Genomic DNA, 22,888 nt, shown 5'->3' on the forward strand with positions numbered 1-22,888 from the left:
CCTATGATGTCTGCCTGCTGCTCTCTACTTGCTTGATTCTGGTATTCTTCCTTTCACACACCCCGGCCCTGGCTCTTTTTGGCTTCATCTTTGGATCCTGCCAGTCCTTCCCACCCTATTTCCTGCCCTCAACTCATCTTTCCAGCTCCTATAAACTTGCTGCATCTCTAATTCTGCCTCCTACTTTTCCTGGCTTTGTTGGACAGGACAGTAGTTTTCCTCTGTCATGCCTTTGCCTAGAGCACACTGAGAGGGGAAGAGCTTTGCTGTCACTTCTGTCCTTTCTGGAGCCCACTCTCTCGCTATCTGCTCCTTCAGGGAAAGCTTTGTTCAACTCCTTGTAGCTCTAAATTAAAACATGCTCTTCTGACAGACTTCTTAGGGAGTAACTAATTCTTTTATGTTCACCCTGAGCTGAAGAAGTTTTGTGCTTTGGCTAAATACTAGTGTAAGTATATTCCTGTTGCTTGGGTAACCTTGCCAAAACACTATAAGCAAATGTTCTGATTGGATGCTTTTGTCCTTGCTCTCTTGGTTCTAGGGATTTTGTCAGAAACAAATTTGTCTACTGGAAATACAGAGACAAGAGTCCTATCTAATTTATTATGAATATCTCCCTAAAATATGCAAGTCTGAACCCATCACAAGGAATAGATTTCTTTCTTTAAATTTCAAATATTTTAAGAAATTTAGAAAAAAAAACCTTTAAAAAAAAAGAAATATCGAGCAAAAATCTCATTATAAAATATATCTTTTTCTTTGGCCTAGATGTAGATAATATTGTGCTTCATTTTCTTTCATGACAGTGACGTAGGCAATGACATGGTGTCTTCACTTTCTCTTTACGATTTGCCTCTACTCTCAGTAGCTTATTCATAGAATTGTTACCAGAAGCTGGGGCTTCCTAAACCCAAAAAGATACAGAGTAATTTGCTTTCTAAATGAAATAAAGCTTGACTTTCATCTTTCTACAACCAAATGCTACTGTGACAGGAAAGATAAGAATAATTTTAGAATTAATTCACATTTAGTTAACATGATAAACAACTCTTGAGCTAGTACCTGTCAAACTCACCTGCATTTGACACTTTTTGATAGTGACATAAACTGTTACAGTTGCCTCACTTCAAATTCTTGGGAAGTTATCTGCCACAGTAGATCTCAGTGCAGAAATAAACTGAGATCCAAAGACTAATTTCATCTTTGCTAAGTGTTTGTAAGGGGAGATGATGTCAGTGCCTACCCGTAGCTATGAAAACTGGAGCACTTCGCTATCTGGATTCCCACCCTCCCATCACCATGGCCTGGTTTAATTGGTTCCTATTTTCTGAGCTGAGATTAATGCACAAATCTACCCATGATGTCATGAACCGGGACATATGCTTCTAAAATCACTACGTGTTGTGCAACCCACTCTTAACGCAGAATGCTGGTTTGCAAGGTAAGACCAAATCATTCTCTATGTGATCTTCTCTAGAGGGTTTGGTGACATTGGAGCCCTTGGAACATGTGACCTCAATTTCTGCAATAGGCCCTTTGTGACATTGGAGCAAATGTGCTGAAACCTGTGGGTGCACTGCCACTGCTTACAGAGGCTCTTTCTTCTTGAGGTCTTTTTTCACCTCTCGAGCCCTCCCGTTACAACCCAGCCCTTCTGGGGGCTTTTGGTGCTCTCCAGCCTGGCCATGCAGGGTGATTTTTGTTTGTTTTCTTTCCTAGACGCAGGCGACGCTGCCCCTCTTGGGGCAGTGCATGAGGGAGATGGATCACACTCAGGTAACCAGCAGTTCAAGGAAGCCCTTCACTGGGTTGTTTACACCAGCGCCTTTTAGAGCAGCCATTTAGTTCCTACCCAGGCCCGCCCCACTGACCAGCTGTAAGTGTAAAGGCCGCCAGCGGACCCGTGGGTCGCTGATAAATGAAACCCCCATTTGGCAGGCAAGGAAGCCAGGATGATAAGGATGTTGATTTATGTTTTATCTATCACTACATTTTCAGTAAAGCTGGGCAGCCAGCCTTAACGGAGTGGAGGCTGTTATCACCTCCCCTTAGCTCTTTAAGTGCAGCAGACTCTTTGGTTTCCCCTGCCCAGTCCTGCTCCGTTAATTGTGAGGGTAAACAGGACACATGCTTCAGCCGCCCTCAGTGCAAACCCAGTGGCTTTGGGCAAGGGCAGGGGATGAACACAAAACAGCATTAGTAGAAGTTCTCAATGTTTCCTAGGCTTGCTTCTATCTTTTAAAAGGTATAACATACTTTAAAGCAAATGTAATGGTTGGCTTAATTGGAGATGGCTTTGGTGGAGCGGCTGTGGCTGCCATTTATGTCAGTAGTGAGTTTGCCCTTTAGCTCTGCGCGCCTCAGTTATGACTAGTCAGCAGAGGAAAAATCTGACAACATTAATTACTGGGGAAATAAATGTTGTGAATTATATGCATGATTATGTACCATTTTCTCCTCATTTTGGAGGTGAGCATTATTTTTCTGAAAGCATTGTAAGTTTTACACATTATATTTAATAGCAAACACATTTTTTGCTCTGAGAAAAAATGCGTGCCTTTGGAGGCCAACAGAAATGCCCACAGAGAAGAGAGTGGAAAGAACTGGGAGTAAAATGTAAGCACTGAAATACTAGATGTATTCTGACACAACCAGAACATGGAAAATCTGAAATAAAAAGCCCTAAGCAAATCTTGTTACATACCATGTAAAATGCTAAAAATACATTTCTCTCGTATCCCTCATAGACTTCTATCTCTTTTTCCTTTATCCCAGTTTTTGTCTCTTTCCCCAGATATTTCATCCTACCTTTCCAGTCTGTCTGTATATTATTCCTAAACAAAACTACTGAGAAAAAAAGAAGCTAGTTCCTGCTTGAGGTCAGTGGGAACTCTGCCATTGACTTTAAATAGGTCCAGCAGTGGGCCCAGCAGAGCATTTTATAGCTTCCTTTATTTATCTTAGGTTTTATTTTGAGCAATGTGTCTTTTGTATGACTGCATTATTTCCACAGTGAACACTGTAATAATGGCCTCGTATACGTTATTATATACACACATACTGAATAAAGCATTATTGATAGTTATATTATTTTAAACAAGACAAGTTAGCAAGTATGGTACTAGGATGTTTATCTGATGCTGATTCAGTGCAGGATTAGTGTTTTGTAATTCTGTGGTTGGGGTTCTCCATACCTGTTTTCAAGACTATTGATTACTGAGAAATAGGCGATTAGCAGGAAGACAGTAGAATAAACCTTTAAGGTTTATTCAAGGAAGCCCAGGCTGAAGTCTCTTCGATATTGTTAATGATGCCTACATCCAATCTATTCTTAATGTGACAGAAGGGGAGCAACGGGCAACCACTCTCCAGACTGGAACATGACAGGAACCATCCCAAAATGTTTGAGTTTAGTATTGCCAACCTGGTAGGCCAAGGATAGCCATGTGAAGTTTGACAGAAATTTGGCTGCTATCCAAACATGTCAGCAATGGAGTGTGCTAGTCATTTGTTACACATGATTCACAGACACTAATGGTGGAAGGTACTACTTCTGTTTCTCTTATTGATCGCAGTCTTGAATCTTGGTTCTTCTGAAAATCATGTCCAAGGAACCCGAAAAAGGCATTTCACACACTGAAATAATTTATTACTATTACAAGTGCTTTGTATTCAAATCATGAATAGAATAACCAACAGCACAAATAAATTGAAAAGATAAAGGCAGTTTTGCTACACAAGTGGATGCTCTGTGCGCCTCAGTTGCTCTGAGCGCCATCAGTCTGATCCAACAACCTTTCTCAGTCTTGTAAAAAACTAAGGCAGACTGCAAGCTGAATAAAAGCTTCAGCTCACACAATTTGGCAATAAGGGTGGATCAAAGGCATATTTTTCTCTCCGTCCTACTGAGGGCTCCTCTGGATCTGCCATTCTTGAGACACACACTGGTCTGAGAGAGTGGCACTTCTTCTTTGAACCTAGCCAAAACAGCCAACTGAACTAATCTGTGTGTAGTACACTGCATCAACAAGACAAAGTTACTTTTGTACCCATTCTCTTTAGCTTAGCTAAAGTTAAAAATCAATTTTCTTCCCTCTTAGTACAGTTATATTACACTATTTGTACTATGGAGCACTGATACTGCCGAGTCTGTCTTCCACAATAAATTACAGCAGCTGTCTGGAGAACATATAACATATTTACTTCTGGTTGTCACAGAAAGAAATCTACTGATAGTTAAAATAGAAGCATTTATGAAAACCCATTGGTGAGCAGAGGCTGAGGAGACTGGGGCTTCAAGCAAGTTTTAGTCCTGCTCTAAGCAGAGTCACACAGGCATTATGAGACACTCAGGGTGAAGGCTGACTAATCAAAACGTCCACAAAGGTAAACTACTTCCACCCGATTATGTTTCTGAGGATGAAAACAAGACGTAGTCATTAGTTACCATAAAAATATTCTGTTGGCAATGAATTAACACCCTAGTGAGCTCCAGGAAGGGACAACATACTTGAGAGGGCAGCCCTGGTAGCAACATAAGAACCTAGTCTGACTATAGCTGAGTAAGAAATTTTATGAATATCTTTGATTTTTTTTTTTAGTTATTGATAAATTTTCCACAAACCACCATGGTTGCTCTCCAAAATATTTGTTTTCCCAGTTATTTGCTGAATACTTTTTTGCAAACATAACCTTGGTATTCATAAATAAATTTGTCTGAATGCATATTTCCTAGTAATTTTATTATTTTTGTGGAGCAATGAATGTGTCCCTTAGAATTTGGATCTTGTAATACATGTACAGTCTGGAAATGTCATATGTTCTTGTATAAGTTTTAGGTTCTCTTTTTTTCCGAGCTTTCCTACCAGTAATCCAAACATTCATGGAAAATGGATTGAGAAAGTGTCAATAACACCAAAATAAATTCAGTGTTTTCTTCAAGTGATTATCCAGGAACATTTTTGAGGCACAAAGCCAATTTCTATATAAATAAATAAATAAATAAAGATAACCAATCCTTCCCATCCACTTACGAGTTTAGCTATTTTTTAAGTTGTATTCTATTGCGCATCCCCACACCCGCTTGTTTGCCCAAGTACAGCTGAATCCAGAGCGGCTGCCTTGCCCCAGAACAGCTGCTGATGCTCTATATTTGCAGCTTCCTCTTGCTCTCTGATACTCTGTAAAACTGTTTATATTCACCATTTTCACTCTGTTTGCACAATGACCACGTACCACAAACATTCCCTTTACCACTAACAATTGTGAAATGAAAATGTTTACAAAACTTTATTTATTGCCTGTAGATGCATTACCTAATAAACTGTATAAATGTTCAAAAGTGTATGTATGTATATGCATACTTGGGTATGAAGAAAGTACTTGCTAATTTTTCAGTGTGGCGGAAAAGTAGTAATGCACTTTTACTAGGGCTACTCTACGACTGCATGCATTTGATGTCTGCTGCCTGCTTTTATTACTCTTTGAACCTTATTTATGGCCTGTGGAAGAACTGACATGTGAATTAGGCAAACTATTTTTGAAGCTTTTTCTGAGGCTCTGGCCATATCTATTTGAGATCACGTGTTTTAGCCTCATCAAAGTGGACTAGCTGTTTCTTCTACCTCAGATCAGGTACCTGGCTTCATTTGTCTTGCACTACTTTAACACTACTCATCATAAACTGTTTACACTTTTCTCCCTGCGTTGTTGTAACCTAATGCATTCTGCAAGACAACTTGTCCCACAGCTTTTATTATGCTGACACATTTGAAAACATTTTCTTTAATATTTGGTGTGCAAAGATGTGCCTTCAAAGGAACTCTGCTCCATAAAAGGGCATAAAAAAGTACATATTAGTTTCATTGAGTTAATTTCTACTACCTCGATTCTGAGATGTACTTGTTTGCTGTTCTGTCTGTGGGTGACTGGTCTTTCTCAGATGAAACACAGGATGGCTAGGCAACACTTAGAAGCTTTCATCCATTCCTTTGCTACTTTCATTCAGTATCTCACACACAGTATGCATTTACAATGCCAAATCCCCTTTATCACATTGTTCAAAAACAGGCTGTGATGTGTTGCCAGCGGGAACAGTGTGTAAAGGGGTAAACTCTTGGAAATGAAAGCTTTGCTACACAGAAATTGTTCAGACCCGGCACCACAGGGATTTGTTCTTCAACTGATCTGCTCTTGAGTCAGGGTTGGATTTAGTCTGGAAAAAGGGAGGTACCACATCTCTTTGAGTTCTGAGGATCAAGAAGTTGATTTTTTCCTGTTGCTTTGGGTAGTCTTTGAGCATGAAGTTTTGCTTATTTATTCTTCTCTTGTGACCCTAAAACCCTACTAACACAGTAGGCTAGATTTTTTGATGCCTAGGCCTTATTCCCAAATTTTGTGTATGTGAAAAAGGTTTTTTTTTTGGTTGGTTCTTTTTGTTCATATATTAGTGAAAAGTAATGGATATGTGGATTCTGTATTTTCACGATTTCTGATAATTTAAATTGCATTTGGATTTTTTTTTATTTTGTCTGTTTGCTAATGTATTTATGGGGACATCATGAGGCCTTCAGTTACATCTAGTGGTGCAGTTCTTTTTCCTGCTCTCATCAAGTGTATTAACCGGTAGTACAGGGAGCAGTACCTTTATCATTACAGACAGGAAAGATGCACTTCTGTTGCTTTCTGTATGATAAGTCTCACACTCCAAAAATTGGATCTAAAAACACACAAGCCAGTGGTACATATATATTTTTTGCTGGGGTTTCTTTAGTAGAACTGTTCTGAAAATTTCAAGCTTTTTGTCATAACAATTTCTGAGGCTTCAATGCGTTTGTGTTTCATACTGAACGAGAATAATATCTTTCAAAATGTTTATGAAGGTTGTCTCCAAATCTCTTGGCTTTCCTGGCCATAGATAACTCATTTATAGAGAAGTTGATTTCAGTTTCTCTTAACAGCGGGGACATTTCTCTTTGAAGTACTAAAGGCATTGCACCTGCTCTTATTCCCATTTTTACAGAGTACAGATAGGTAACAAGATACTGCCAAGCAGTATTTTTCCACAATGTTCATGCTGCAGCGTGTACTTCTCTATTATCACAGACAGTAGATTGGCTTCAGTGCAGGAGGAGCAGGGTTTGCATTTCTCTTAGTTTGTCTTTGGGAAAGCAGCCAGAGCTACCTCATGCACCCTATATGTAGAGGGGCCTCTGCTCGTACAAAGCAGTTCAGGATATCTGATACTATAAAAAGTGTGATATAGTTTTATCGCCTAAGCATCCCCGTCCATAGCTATAGGAATAATGAATTTTTCCTTGAAACCTGTAGACTGCATATGTTTTAGATTAGTTTCATTTGTGTTTTTGTAGGCTTTATGAGTTTTTTTAAATAATTTTCCTGTTTTCTGAGTAAATTACATGAAACATCTGCCCTAAATTTAATCTATGAACCTCATAAAGGGAAAAAGCAGACGTTTTATGACTGATATTATAAAATTTAGATAATTATCTTGTTTGTTTTAGCAGTTTCTATTTTGGTCTCTGTACAGTGTTCTTCCATTAAAAGACAATTTTTATCTGGTGTACTGGTCAAGGGGAACAGCCAATGATCACGTAAAACATGTGTATTATAATGCTCATGTTAATCAGTAATATTCTATGTATTTTTAACTGTGCTATATTTACTGTATAAGCATAAGTCTAATTTCGAGTCTGTTATATTCTTCTTAGAAGAAAAAAGAAAAAAGAAACAAATGTCTCTACATACACAGCATATAATTCTGCTAATCTTCAATAGCGTTAGCATTTATGAAAGTGCAAGTGGTGTATACAAAACGTATCTAGAGGAGATAATATAATATTCATGATAGCCTTTTTTACTTCCATCTGCATCAATGCACTGAAGTTCTGCCATCTTGTATCTGCTTAGTATAGAAATCTTTCTAATGGAAGATGGAAAAATATTCTAGGGAAACATTATCATATGTATGGCTGTTCTTATGCTCTTTACTAGAGATCTGCCACTGTCTGCTATACTAGTTTAAACCTTTGGCATGCCCTGATGTGGTTATCCTGGCTCCTTATTGGTTACTCTAGCCTTTTTTTTATTGTTAAACGCAGCTCATTCCATTAACATTGCCAGATACAAACAAGTATCGGAGTTAAGATCCAAAACTGATGACAAAACATTTTATTTAGAAAAAGTTGCTGATGATTTAGGTTCAAACAGAAAGTCTTTGGGCTTCTGTTGACTGTAGGCTTCTGTGAGTATAAGCAGAAAACAAACCTTGATAGAGTTGTAAGTCATCCTCTTTCTCTTATACAGGATCACAACCTTTCAAAGCTCATATGGTTTGGATGTTTTAACTACCTTGATCTGTTTTCAGATGATAGTTGCTTCATAAGCCCTTCTTAGGACTTCTTTGAACTCTTCTAAGTAGGCTATCACTTGTATCTTTCTGCTTGTTCACCTTTCTCCTTATTTCTACAGTTCTTTTCTCAGTCCCCCCAAGAAAATCACTATAAAAGTTATTTTGGACTCCTATTTTGTTGGGCCATGGGCTATCTCATGCCTTGGGATACTGTTACGATCAGTAGGCCCAACACATATTTCACTGAAGTACTTTCTACACTTGGAAAGACTGGTCGTTTCTGGCTTTAGAAAGGCTCACACGATCTTTAAAAAGCAGGTAAAATGTAAATGAAAAACAAATGCCTGGCAAAAATACAGCAAATTTGTGTCAGAAATGTGAAATCAGTGCATTTTCCTGAGGACTCTGTATATTTCAGAGGAGCTGAGAGGAAGGTAAGAGAAGCATGCACACTATTCTTCAATTCAGGCAGTCTGCATTCTTTTCCAGTACATATCTATGAATAGAGAATTCATTCATTTGGAACTTGCTAAGTGGTGCCAGAAGGGAACAGAAAATAATAGCAGTGCTTAAGCTTTGATTGTATGAATGATATACAATTTGTGACCAGAATCTATTGTAGTTTATTGAAACTTGCATTAAGATAGCTTTTCCAGACTTTTTGTGTTAATTTAAAGACTATGATAGCACAGCTCCAGGGTTATGAACTAGTTAAAATTCGGCTAATTTTACCTTATGAGTAGAATATTCTGTAGCAGACTCTCCTATTTCATGTTCTCACGCTAGCAGTAAAGGAATAACTGAATAACACTCAGCAAATATCTAAACATTTTTCTTGTGTTCTCCTTGAGGGTTCTTGATTTTCACAGATTCATTTTTATTAGGGACTTACTAAATTTTTTTTTTTTTCCTGATCACTCCATGTTTTAAATTCTGGAGTTTGTTAGCTCCTATTTGTTATCTTTGTCATTATTCCTGCTCTCCAGCTGGATAAACACAATTTTTAACCACCTTCCTGATCAGTAAGTTTAAATGGAAGAGACACTACAGACCAAGCAGAGAGGTCTGTGACCCCATCTGGATTTCAGGCTCTCACTACAAGCTGATACCACAGCTTCATGATGAATTTAAAACATGTAAACCAATGATGTCAGTGAGAGATGCAGTCTTGCTCTCCCTACTTCTCAGGCATTTTCTGTCACCCTACACCCATACCCTCAGTGGTCACACAAGCATCTGTGCAAAACCTGTGCCAGTTTCTCCTGCAACCTTCCACACTACTTGCTGCAGATGGGTAGCAGAGCCAGGGGAGGAGCAGCCAGCAGGGACATGGGGACTTTACTTTTCAACATCAGTGGCAGTCCATTATCTTAAGCTGATCATGAGATTGCAATCAGAGTAACAGTCATAGGAAAATGTAGCTGCATGCCTCAGAACATGGCAATTTGCAAATTTTCTCCATTACGTTAATCTCTGGTAGGTGGCTTTGATATTTACCTCCTCCTAAGCACAGAGGAATGGCTGGTCATATGGTGTCTGATTTTCAGAGAAGCCGCATTCCAAATTGTCACTGCCTACTTCCCAGTCGAGTTAGGATCTCTGAGAAAATGGTCTTTCCTGTGCTTTGCAGTGAAAGAATAATTCTTGTCTGCAACCTGTGTACAGGGGGTAAAAACACTGCATAATGAAAATAGTAAGAGATTTCAGAAGCCAGAGAAGGAGCAAGAGTTTAAATAAAATGCCAGAAGATTATGAGGCTTCTGTTTTGTTGCAATGTGAATGGAACCAGAAGGAATACACTTTGTTATCCTGCTCTCTGAGCATCTGTGCAGCCCCTTGCCATCCCCATCAGGGACAGGAAAAACATTTTCAGGAGAGGTAACTGAGTTGCCATATTCTACAAATGTAAATAGGGTATAAGCCAATTTAGAGTGCAAAATTAAAATATTTTCTCCTTTATACACTTTCCATCATTCCATTTTATTGAGTATTTGAAATGCCAGAAAGGATTGCCAAGCTTTCATCTGCTTAGCTTACATGCTGATTGATGAGCTTGATAATATGTGTAGTTTAATGATATTTACACTGTTTGTCTAGCTAGGTATATTAAAAGAATGTTGAGAAAATAGTAGACGTGCTAAAATCCTACAGTAACAGCTCATACTTTAGTGGTGTTTCGTTGTGAACAAAGTCATTTTTCAGCCGAGTCATAAAGTAGCCTAAAAACAAGTGTGGCACTGTTTGCTTCAAATGAGGCTGTTGCCATGTGACCACCATTCATCTGACATCATTACTGACATAGCTTTCGTTAGTATGATATCTGATTAAGGCTTCCAGCCATGGTGGAGCCAGACTAAGTAGTCTGAGCGAGGTGGCTGAAGAAAGTTAATGTGTCAATGTTACTATTGGTGAGAGTGTCTGCTCAAAGTTTCCTTTGGAGAACTGGGATGAAAATGATTCTTGATCTTTCTAATGGGAATCTTCTGAATATATTTGAAGATCTGGTATTAATTAAAGATGTGCTGAACTCCAATGGGAGATGCAATCTGTTTAGCAAACCCTTTCTGTGCAAGGAAATGGGAATATGACTAAGAATTCAAAAATCAAATGAAAATAAAAATCACGAGCAAGAGAAATGCAACAGGTCACATATTTACAGAAACTAATTATTTGAATCACTGTCTTATACATGACTAAATGCCTAGCTTGTATGTGTAAATAAAGAATAATCTTTGTTTAGGTCTAGATTTCCAATTCACTTATGTAAAAAAGTCTTGAAATTTTCATTACCTTTGAAACAAAGAGTTTTCATTAGTCACTGTACTATATGCATGTAGCATTCATCTGATATCAGATAAGACTCAGTATTTCTGAATTGGCTTTCAAATTCACAATAATCGGTAGTGTTGCTAACAATTGAAAAAACAAACAAATTCTAATTAGCCTGTTAAATTAAAAGAAGGAAATTGTATTTTTGTTTTGTGCAGTGGAATGACAAAAATTTTTGGCAATTTTATTTCTGGAATCTTCCATTTTGTTTGGTTTTGGATAAGGGACTTCTGCTACTGTTGTTTACATTTTCCTTTTAAAAAAGAAAGGTTATTTTTCATGCAGAGATGTTATAATGCTTGATATGTCTGCTATCCTTTAAACTGTTACAGGACTAAGATCCATCCTATACTAGCGGGACTAAGGCCATAACTAAGACCTTTAAAGAGCTAGAAGCATCAACTTCTCATACCTGATGCTAAATGACTTCAAGTGAATTGGGAATGTACTCTGCACTGTAAAAGATGACAGACTAGCAAAAACTACAGCAGGATATAAGATTTCAATTGCCTATCTGCTTTTGGAAAATGTAACTTTAAATGTCAAGGAGTTAAGGATTTGGCATGGGGAAGATGTGACACTAAAGAGTAGTTTATATATTGCTTGAAGAAGTGTTTTCAGGTCAAAGAAATCTTTATTTCTGATGCTAAATGAAGTGACCTATAGCATCTGAACACTTTGCCCAGTTAACCAGAAGTCAGCAGTTGAAGAGGTGTATTGCATTTATATAGCACTTTTTTCTTAAAAGCATACCATTGGCACCCTCCAGTGATACAGGCCATTAAAAATCCAAAAAAGAAAACTCTAAAGGTTATGGCTCAAATAACATTGTTCAAACAAGTCCTTTGTTTCCCTAAGCAAATAAACATAAAAAAAAAATAGATTACAGATCAAAGAAATACTCAAATCTTCATTGCTCATTCACATTCAAAATGTTTACTTGGTTAACAATTTAAAGTGACTTTAATTATGTATAAATTGGGCTGTGGCCAACTAACGGGAAATACTAAAGTTTTATGCAGGATTAAATTAGTATGATTTGGATACTGTTTCTCTAATAAACCCAGTGGAATGGATAGATTTCAGCACTGACCTACCACTCATTTCCTCAAGGAGGAATAGTAGAGTCTGCCCTTCTATCTTCAGATAAACTGTGAAAAAAAAAAATTGTTTCAGCACAAAGGCCTAATAATAAAATCACTTTCAAATTTCTAGAAAAATGACAAGTACTAATATACTACAGCTTTTTCAGTGATTGCTCATATGTCTATTCTTCTTTTCCTTTAATTAGGGAAGGTTGTAAAGGGATGGATTCATTTGACGTTAGACTCAGCAACACATTACTTAGATGAAATTGCACTTAAGAGTGCTGTGGACAGGATCTGAGTAGCTTAGCTGATAAGGCACTGGTTTGTCATCTACAAGACAACAGTTCAAGACTTCTCTGATTTCTTAAGTCAAATTAATTTAGTTATGTCAGCTATGCTGCCATAAGATGATAATCCAAGCCACATAGATGCCAGACATACTTCTACCTTCTTTGGTTTGACGAAAACTGTGTTAGAAACACTGGGGGTAGTAGTTAGAATTCATTTGAGGTGTGATGAGGAAACTGGAAAAATTGAATTGCATGAATTATAGAAGAAATGTATATATTGGATTTAACTGGTCTAGGAATTTTTCCTCTAAAATCTGCTAAGATCCAGAGTGAGACACTTAAAGCCTACTTGAACTGTGGTTGGATCTAGGATCTATCTATGCAATCTACTTAAACAAACAAGTAAACACCTCACTGACTTCTGTGTGGTGATCTAGCATTCTTTACTATCATGACATAGAGGAGTTGGCCACTTTGTGTTTCTAGGATCAACCAGCATCTTGCAAAACATTCCTCTGAATAAATACAGTCTCCTCTACAAAACATTCTCTCCTAGGGTGCCTCTTTCCTCTATGAATTTCCACTGAACTCACTGTGACAGTAAATCTTTTCAGGAGAGATATGAGGATAACAGGGACTAAATGCTTACAGAGAAAACACAAACATTCTTCTGAAAAAGTGACTCACTCAGTAAGAGATAAAGGGACTGGAATTTTCCTATGGAAATGTCTTATTAACTTATGTTTTCTGTTGGTATCTCTGTCAGAAAACCAGTCATTCCCTCTACTTCCTCAATAACTTCCATTTCGATTTTTTTTTTTTTTCCAGGGTGAGACGTGTGAGAGATGTAAAATATTTTCCAATTTTGTCAAAGTAGGTAGCTAAGTAAAGAAACAAAGTCTTTTAATGGTCCCATTGATAGAAACAATTCTCAGCACATGCTCCTCCACTCTCTAAAGAATTCTTCTGAAGATCCAAAGTATAACTCACATACCAACTGCATTGCTATAACTGTGCATAGACTGCCAACCTGAAGTAAGTATACTGAACAGTGTCTAGGAGAGTATACTGACAGAAACTGCATGAAAGGAGAATGAAATTACTCTGATTCTGGAATGGACAGCCCAGACTTATGTAGTTGCACAGAGATATGGAAATTCTGGTACCACTCAGCAGTATTAAACCTGGAAATAATAAAGCTAAAACAACATACAACTTCTCGTAGCACTAAAATAAGGAGGTATAAGCCTTTTGCAAAACAGAAATAAAATCTGGAAATTATGTTGACTAGAGGGATTCTGCCAGTTTAGTCTACTCTGAGCACAATAAATGAAAGCTCAGCTTTAAAGGCAACTGATCTGAAAAATGCATAATTTTCATGTTATTTCTAAGAAATCTTGACAACTGTGGAGGCATGTAAGCAAAATTCTCATTCACTATTAAAAAAAAATATGCTGAATGTTACCTTCTTATATACTGATATCTCACACAATTTACTTAACTAGTAGAATCACTTCAATTTTTGCAATAGTCTCAGTGATGATCAAATTTCTCGGGAATGATCATCCACAATCCATCAGAGCTAGTAAAACTTTTACGTTTATCATACAGCAAATAATCTGGTAAGCAGCCAAGCCTTCATTTTCCACCAAAGAATACTAAAATAATCCAATTCCTGGAATCTGATGCAAATGTGTTTTCCGTGAACTGCTCTGTTCAGAACAGTTCTGCACAGTTCAGAAGAAGACATCAGAGGAGTTATTTAATGAGTAAAATATCGTTGTTTCTCCCCCTCTCTTCACTTGAGTTCTACATAAGAAGTTTTCCAAGACACATATGTTCTCTTTAATGAATTGAAATACTTCTGTAATGATTAAATCCTCTCTAGTTGTAATAAGCTCTTCAATACCTTTTATAAACAAATATCACATATGCAACTGATGTTAGGCTATAAACATCCCTTTTAGGCTACTAAAAGCAGTGCTTGGAAAGCTGCTTGAGTTATTCATACCAACTTTCCTTAACATCTCGTATGGACATCCTTAAAAACCACATACCATAACTCAATAAAGCCAGCTGGCAGTATAGTACTGCTGTCCACGCTGCCCAGCTGCATAGAATTGAAGAGTTCAAGTTATTCAGCTGATTTTCTACAATACTTTGAGTTACACCAAGTGTTCTTGCCTTGAAATTTAGAAGGCACTTCTTCAATTTTTAAGAACTGAGGACTAATTACTCTAGGTAACATGAAAATGATTCTTCTATATTTGTAGTGTGTAATACTGTAACACAATAGAAAGCGCAGCAGTGACAGCAGAGTAGCAAAGTCCTAGGCTGCAGCAAGCGAGGACTTGTTGAAATACAACTGCAGACAGAGAAACAAAGGAAAGCTCCTACTTACTTTGGAAGACCTCAGGCACACAGGAATCACCAGCAAGACACCCTCACCTCTACTGTCAACCCTTAAATGATGTCTGGAAAGAGGTAGATCCTGGCTCTACCCTTCTGGTCACTCGGGTACATTGCATACACCTGAGTTCCCCTGGGTTGGCCCTGCCTTCCCACTTGGTCCTCGATCAGTTTCAAGCTGTGACTTCTGCTACTGTAGTGACTTCAGTTTCTTGTATTCTTCCACAGATCTAATACTTCCAGGTTCAAAATATGAGGTCATTTTTTAGAGTGCAGCAGAAGGATACTCTACAATGTTTTACATCTCAAATATTTGAGACAAGTGACTAGGTAAAGGCCAAGTTGGCCAAAGACAAATAATGGCATGATGAGGTTCCATCTCCTGTGTGGTTTCTGTGGCAAGACAATCAGACTCACTTCCTAAAGTGCATAATTTTTCCTTAGAAAGTTATCAGATGTACTGCATATGGAAGTTGGCATGGACTGCTGTCTTCTGTGCTCTTTGATGACTAGGATACAGTAGGTCCTGAGAAACTGGGCATCACTGCAAAATTAGGCATCCACAATGAAGGCACACAACTATCTTTCTCTGTCATCTTCCCACTGCTGCTGACAAGGAACACTAATTTGTATGTTGCAAGGGAGCTTCTTTTTACTCATACACCACCTTATGAAATAAGTTGGAGCATTTACTCTAAAATTATCTTTAATTTGTATAGTTTTCAGTTTGTTCCAAGTGTTGTGAAGAAGAGGCAGTAATGACATGGAGAAGGTGGATGTCTCAGCATGAAGACTGTGTTGGGCTGTGCATCACCTTGCATCCTTCCCAAAGCATTTTACCTCTTGTACACACTGAAGGCAGTGGGAGAACCTATCAGAACTTCGGCAGACAGCTATGGTACAGGAATTGCAAACTGATCCTGTACTCTGAGTGACCAAACTTGCCTAGGTTCACTTTTATTCCTCTGTGTTCATAACTCAGTGCTCCCTGAGCGCCCTACAAACTCTTCATTTCAGTAATTCTTTTCATCCTCTAAATATGCCAAGAATCACACCCAAGTTTCCACCTTTGCCAGGAATAGGGGCAATTTGTCATCTTAAGTATCTTCTCCTTTTTTTTTTCCCCCGATAGCCAGTTTTCTATTTCTTCTTCTATCTTGACTCTGGATCCCTGATTTCAAACTTACTTGTAAAATTCTTCCTATTTCTATTAAGTTTTCCTTCTCTGTACTCTGAGCTCCTGTCTTTTGCTTATATTTGCAAGCTTAGGCCTTAGGAAATTTTTTTTTTTGGTAGCTTCTGAGCCATTATTTACTCACACGTGATTAATTTGATGCCTTTGAGGTATGAAGGCAGTAAAAAGGAGCAGCAGTAATATTAAATAGTCTGGAGAACCTAACTGTTCTCTAAGCAAGATTTTTCTTGTGCTTTAAATGGTATGCAAATCAAAGCAGTTGTGCCTATGGGTTCCTGGAACATATTGACACTTATCAGCTGAAACTTATCAAGCTGTCATCTTATAAAAGGAGCAACTGGTCTCAGAGTTCAGTTTTGCTTCACCATCCAGAAGTTAATGGTATGATATGAAAAATAGCATTGATGTAGAAGTTTTATGAAGGTTGATTTTATAATTTTCTTATATGACTCAAGCAATTTTTTCCAGACAGTTCAGGTATTTACTTTATCAAACTCCAGAACAGAATGGCTCTTTGTCTCTTATTGGTGCTTCAAAGTTGTTTGGATAAATTGGGTGCTACGTACCTGCAAATGAAAGAATGATGCTTATTACATCTAAAGAAAGTAGAATTCTGGACTTGTTTGGTGTTTTGTTTACTACATCACAATCGGAGGTCTTTGGAAGATCTTTGTATTGTGATGATTTTCATGCATTTCAGAGGACACTATGAGTACAGGGCTCTACACAGATTACTTCATCCTCTTCTTTGGTTAATTATGCTAACGCAAATCCAATGGAACTTGGAATCTCAAAGAAAGATGGAATAGATATGGCAAGTATTCAGAGGAAGGGAACAGACTGCAAGGAAAGGCTGTTAGAAAGAAAAAAAAAAAGGGGAAATGTAGTCCCCGTTCTCGAGGTCCGGTCCGCTGGGGGCTAGCAATCTCCCCTCGCTAGGACCATTGCGACACAGACACCAATATGAGGATGTAACAAATGGCGTTTATTGTGACTAAACAGCGACTTATATATCCTACGTGCTTCATCTATGCCCCTCGAGCGCGCGTCATGACTTACATAGCAGAGCAGGGGAGGTCCTATTGCGTCACATCCCGATGCCTTGTTAACACCTACTACAACAGGAAAGAAACAGAACGGGAGAGACACAACATGAAAGAGACTGTTAAAACTGACTAGCATGAAGAAGGTGAAAGGACATAAATTGTTCACTGTTTCTTTGAGTATTAGAAATAAGGAACAAAGCAGATGGTAGAAGTTATTTGTGCAGTTCGGCACCTTAGCTGTGGAACTCCTTGACAAAGGATGCTACAAATCCTAAAAATTTACATGGTTTAGAGTAAGGTTTGCCGTGTTCACAGAGGAACAAACTATTCAGTACAAGTAGGTATATATAAATGATTTCTGGACCAGGAAAGCCCTTTGCTTTGAAGTATTGATTGTAGTAAAAATATGCCACATGTGCTACCTTTGTTTTTCTTATTCTCTTAGGCATACCACTTTTAGATACCAGGTACTTAACTACAAGTATCACAAGTAATGTATACAGTACTATTTTCATGTGCTTCATCATTTCACAGAATTATCTAAGAAATGATTTATGGTTGTTCTAACAACTATGTATCTACCCAGCGATTTAAAAAGAAATGTATTGCATTGCAGACATTGCAATATGGAGGCTGAAAGCAAGAAAAATTTTCTACAGACAACTGACTGTCCTCTTGTTTGCCACGTTTTAAGAGCTTCAGTAAAATTATGTACATTATAAGCTATCTTGAATGGCACTTGTGATTTGAGGACTTTTGGAATTAAGGTAAAAATGTGACCATGCCCAAGAAAGGCAGAATGTTGACTGCAACTAAAAGATGAATTTGAGGAGCATACAAATACAATTGCTAGGAGGGTATTGCTCTAGCCAAATTTGGCAAGATTTATTATCAGGATTCTGCTAAGGTAAATGATCTTTTCCATCAGGATTTTAATCTCTGTTGCTCCTGAATATCTCGATTGTTGAGTAAAATTTTCCCTAGAATCTAGTGTGTGCTTATTACTTATTTTACTGCTCTTTTAAATTTTGTTTTCATGAGTACTGTTAGATAATGTAAAACCTGGAATTAATGGTGGATTTCATCTATAGCAACTTCAATTTTCATTTTGGTCTTTCACATTTTGATTCCTATTAGCTTTACAAATAAAAGTAAAAAAACCTACAAATTCCTAATAGTAAAAAACACCTTTTTTCCAAATACTCTTTCTTTATAGTTCTCTTTAGGAATAAATAAAAATCAAAGGAATGCTACCAAAAAGGCTACAAAAAAACAAAAACAAAAACAAACAAACAAAAAAACAACAGAAAAAACAACAGAAAAAAAACGCAAAACAACCCACCAAAAAAACCCACCCCACTACTAACAAATTAAATACACACACTGATAACAAATCTGTGCATTTATACTTTTAACCGATTTTCTATTCTTCATTTATGCTTCAGTATCCAGTTCTGGGTTCCTTATTTCAAAAAGACAGGGATGTCCTAGAAGGAGTCCAGTAGAGGGACAAAAACATGATAAAGATCCTGGAGCGTCTTCCACATGAGGAAAGGCTGAGTGACCAGAATCTGTTCAGCCTGTGGAAAAGACGACTGAGGGGAGATCTGATAAACATTTATAAATGTCTAAAGGGAGGTGGGAGGCAAATGGATGAGGCCAGGCTCTTCTCAGTGGTGCATAGAAATAGGAGTAATGGCCTGAAACTTGTACGTAGGAAATTCTGTACTAATACACAGAAGAACTTACTTTCTATAAGGTTGATGGAGCACTGGAAAAAGTTGCCCAGGGAGGTCATGGAGTCTCCTTCTATGGAGATATTCAAGATCCATTGCTTGTAATACTTTTCCTTATTCCTGGGACAGAAAAGAAACCAAGCCAACAAACAAACAAACAAAAAAAAACAGAATATGTTCTTTCCTCAGTCGCAACCCATTTTGAATGTGGACCAAAATGGGTGAGAAATTTGTGTGCCAGCTCAATGATTTAGTTAACTGTGTGCGCTGTTGCTTACTAGTAATCCATGTGTAATTTGGCACAAGCCTGAGGTAGGTCTGCATGTAGACTGAGAAAGTGAAATTGGCAGAAATATAGGTCAAGAGATGGAAGAAGAATGTGCAATTGTCTCTAGTGATCACAATTAATTTTCAGAATGATGCTGAGGAGAAAGATGCAATGACAAGGCAAGGCAAGGCAAGCCCTCACAGGGTGAACAAAGTCTCAAAATGCCTGTCAGTTTTGGGAGGCTAAAATTGTAGGAGCAGTATCAGGCCATTTCAAGTCTATGTCATAAACTGTCAATAAAGAGCTCTTGTGTGAAGCAGACCTTATGTTTTCTATGCCTATGTTTGTTTTTCACCAGCACCCCATCAATTCACAGTGCTGGGTTAATAAAAATCCACACAAGTCTCAAGGTGTTTCCTTTAAACTTCTTTGGAGGTTGTGTAGGTGTACAATAACGCGTGGCTGACTGTGCACTTGGACCCCTAGTGGTCTGGATTTTACATTGCAGTGCATTTTAAGCCAAATTGCACGAATCTGGCATGATTATACTGTAGGGCTCTATTTTTAAATTAAGTTTATCTGAACAAAAATGTTGCATATAACATAAATCCAAGGAAGCTGTCACAACGAAAAGACCTGAATCAACTTGGCCACACTGCCAGTGGATCTAATCCGTTTTATCACTGCTTGACAAAGACTAACCCTCAAGTCTGGTTAAAGAGAAGATGAAGCTCTTTTGTCTGATCTTCTTGGCCCTTGGTTCATTTTTATTCAACTTTTTAGAAGGGTATCTATGACCTTTACTCTCATTTTGTCTTCTTGAATATCTTCAGGCTGTCTTCAGATTCCATGATGTTTTACAATGTTGTGTTTGAGTTGAAAATTCATATTAATAACAAGGTTGAAAGAAACATAGAGTAATACCTTGGAATTGCAGCAGCTATTAATCAAGTTTAATTGCTATCAGGTCTACTTAAAAGATAGCTGATTTACCTACGCTGATTTAGACAGTAAAGGAGTATTTTACGGAAAATACCAGAAGGAGACTGTTATTTTAGCAGGTGCACAGATATTTATGGTTGAACTAATTTCTAAGCTAATTAGCGATGTTCCCATGTTTTGTTTTGATTTGTTTTGTTTTTCAAAACATTCAGTAAAGAAAGGATCAAGGTTTTCCATACTTTTGTGATGTTATAAGAATGAAAATTCCTAGGAAAAAAAAATTACATCAGTTTTTACATCATTTACATCATACATTAATTTTATTCAGGATTTCTATGTCAGTCAGAATATTTTGTACATAAATGGCAGAAAGCCAGATTGATGCTGGTTTTCTTGGTGGTGGTGGTGAGGTTTTTTTAACATCTCATTAAGTTAAGATACAGGTAGAAAAACTGAACAATATTTGATCAGCTGTCTGTCAGCTCCACAGAGCTTTTTCATGTTTTATCTCCAATACTAGTCACTTAAAAGGTCAAATTAATATATATATGTGTATATATATATATTAAAGACAGCTAAAGAAGAGTGTCAAGAAGTGAGATCAGACTTTTTAATATTTGAAAATATCTTATCTTAAAGTTCATTAATCATTTAAAAATAAAGGCCAGCTCTGAAAAGAACAACAAATATTTTATTATGTAAAGAAAGAAAATACAAATGTTGCATTTTTTTTCAGTATAGGAACTCAGCATGTTGTTTTCTATGGCTGCCAGTCCATCACCTTTGAGAAATACTGTGTTTATGTATATATGTATGTATGTATGTATTTACTGAATTGTCTTACCTTTGTGACAAAGTATAGTTAATGAAAAAGAACTGGACATGAAGTTCTTTAAGAGACTTTTGCAGTGGACAGTCGATCTCAGTATTGTATTCACAGTATATTTTGTAGAAGAAGCCTTAATAAATCAGGAGAAGATAATGATTAAGAAAATACTCTAGACCTCTTTAATCATTTCCCAGATACTGTCATAATACATAGGTTGCTCTGATAGTAATTCCTCCTATTTTTTTAGAACAGAAATTTTTTAGAATAGAAATTACAATAGAAACAAAGAGTATAACAGCATTATTTGACAGAGTGAATTCTTAGCTACAAAACACTGTTTTTCAATAGTCACCACTGTTAGCTGTGCATTTTTGCCAGTGATGATCAAGAGCCTGCATGCTGTGCTCATACAAATCTGCATGATCATCCAGAACGTGGCTTGTCTTTCACCACTGCTGAACCACACCATTCACCACCTTACTGCGCTCACATCCACTGTTTAGTTTCCATGACCATTCAGAAAGCATTGATGAATATCAATGAGTGCAACTTTTTCTCCATGGAAGAATTCAGTGTCATACCTTTGCTTCATGTACACTTCCATGACAGGTGCCTTTTGTCAGGCTGCCCCTCTGCTGCCATCTGTCACACAGAAACAACATGTAACAGGATACTGGAAGGAAGATTCAACCTCTACTGCCATACCACCAACATCTGCCTCCAACGTCATTGTCCAATATAATAAAATAGGAGGCATTTCTTTCAGAGCAGCCCTGATACATTTATTCTAGAGATAAATATAACACTTTTTGAATCTTCTAAGCAACAGTGTTAGACCTTGACCTTAAAAATTTAACTCAATGTCGCCAATCCAAGCATTACAGTTCAGAACTCATGTTTCTGGGAATAATATATATAAAAACATAAAAGTGAGATAACAGCAGTATGGTTAGTGAAATGTCTGAATCATATGTGAACCATTGAATGCATTCCCAAGCCTCTCATCTTGATTAATAAAGAATTTCCACAGCTGCACACAGAGCTGACAACAAAACATTAAACCACTTCTAGCTCACCTGTTGTTTTTATTATAAGTTCAAGTGCATGCCTAACCAACTGAAATGTTCTACATTTTTTACACTGTTGAATTCTGACATCTGTTGATGTCTTACTTCAGCTGAACTTTGGCAAATTTAATTCAGTGAAATAAAATCAGCCAAAAATATCTAGCAAAACTAAACTCAGAATGGTAAAATAGAACTCAGCAGTTGTAAGCTAGTTTCCTTTAAAACCTACTGTTCAATTTGGACTTCAAATTTAACATACAGTTTAATTATGAAGTTTTGCATGAATCCATGCTAAAGTGCATAAGTACAATCCAGTTCTAAAAAACTCTATATAATCATCCTTTAAACTTTAATTTAGTCTGGACACCAGTTGGAGACACCAACTGCAGATAGTGTAGGCTCAGTAAGTTGGGAGAGAAAATCATTAACTCAAATCCGCGAAAAAATTTTTAAATTAAAAACATGTATATATGTTTTAATTAAAAAAAAATATATATATATATGTTCCCATTTCTTCATATACTAAGATTCTCACTGAGGTGTGGTCACTTTGGAAAATATCTTAAAACAATTTAGTTAATTTGATAGGGAAATTTTATGAATCAATGAACAGCAGTGATTTCTTCAGAATATTACCTGGCTGCAGAGTTGTCTGAAATATTTGTGTGTGTTAGTTGCTGAAACATCCTTTTAATCTCCTTAAGCTTTTCCTTGCACGCAGTCTAGTGTTAGGATAAACAAAACATGCATTAACGTAAGCCATTGGATACAGAAACAGAACCTACAAAATGTTTTCTAGATGAATACTGACCAGTGAG

General features: G+C 37.2%; 1 long non-coding RNA gene across 3 annotated transcripts; it reads right to left on the reverse strand.

Moving 5' to 3' along the window:
- Nucleotides 1–3,128: 3,128 nt before the first annotated feature.
- LOC104910629 lies at nucleotides 3,129–22,794 on the reverse strand. 3 transcript variants are annotated; one of them, XR_002114167.2, is made up of 5 exons: nucleotides 22,707–22,794; nucleotides 18,978–21,133; nucleotides 17,242–17,297; nucleotides 16,668–16,748; nucleotides 3,129–12,351 (listed from the first exon to the last, which is right to left on the reverse strand). It is a non-coding gene; the product is annotated as an uncharacterized LOC104910629 (long non-coding RNA). The 3 variants fall into 3 exon arrangements; XR_004159523.1 differs by lacking the exon at nucleotides 3,129–12,351 and having other exon boundaries at nucleotides 12,363–16,748; XR_004159524.1 differs by lacking the exon at nucleotides 3,129–12,351 and having other exon boundaries at nucleotides 12,363–16,748; nucleotides 18,978–21,645; nucleotides 22,707–22,789.
- Between the last annotated feature and the right edge of the window lie 94 nt (nucleotides 22,795–22,888).

The sequence above is a fragment of the Meleagris gallopavo genome, chromosome 4 (assembly GCF_000146605.3).
Source record: "Meleagris gallopavo isolate NT-WF06-2002-E0010 breed Aviagen turkey brand Nicholas breeding stock chromosome 4, Turkey_5.1, whole genome shotgun sequence".
Classification (NCBI taxonomy): domain Eukaryota; kingdom Metazoa; phylum Chordata; class Aves; order Galliformes; family Phasianidae; genus Meleagris; species Meleagris gallopavo.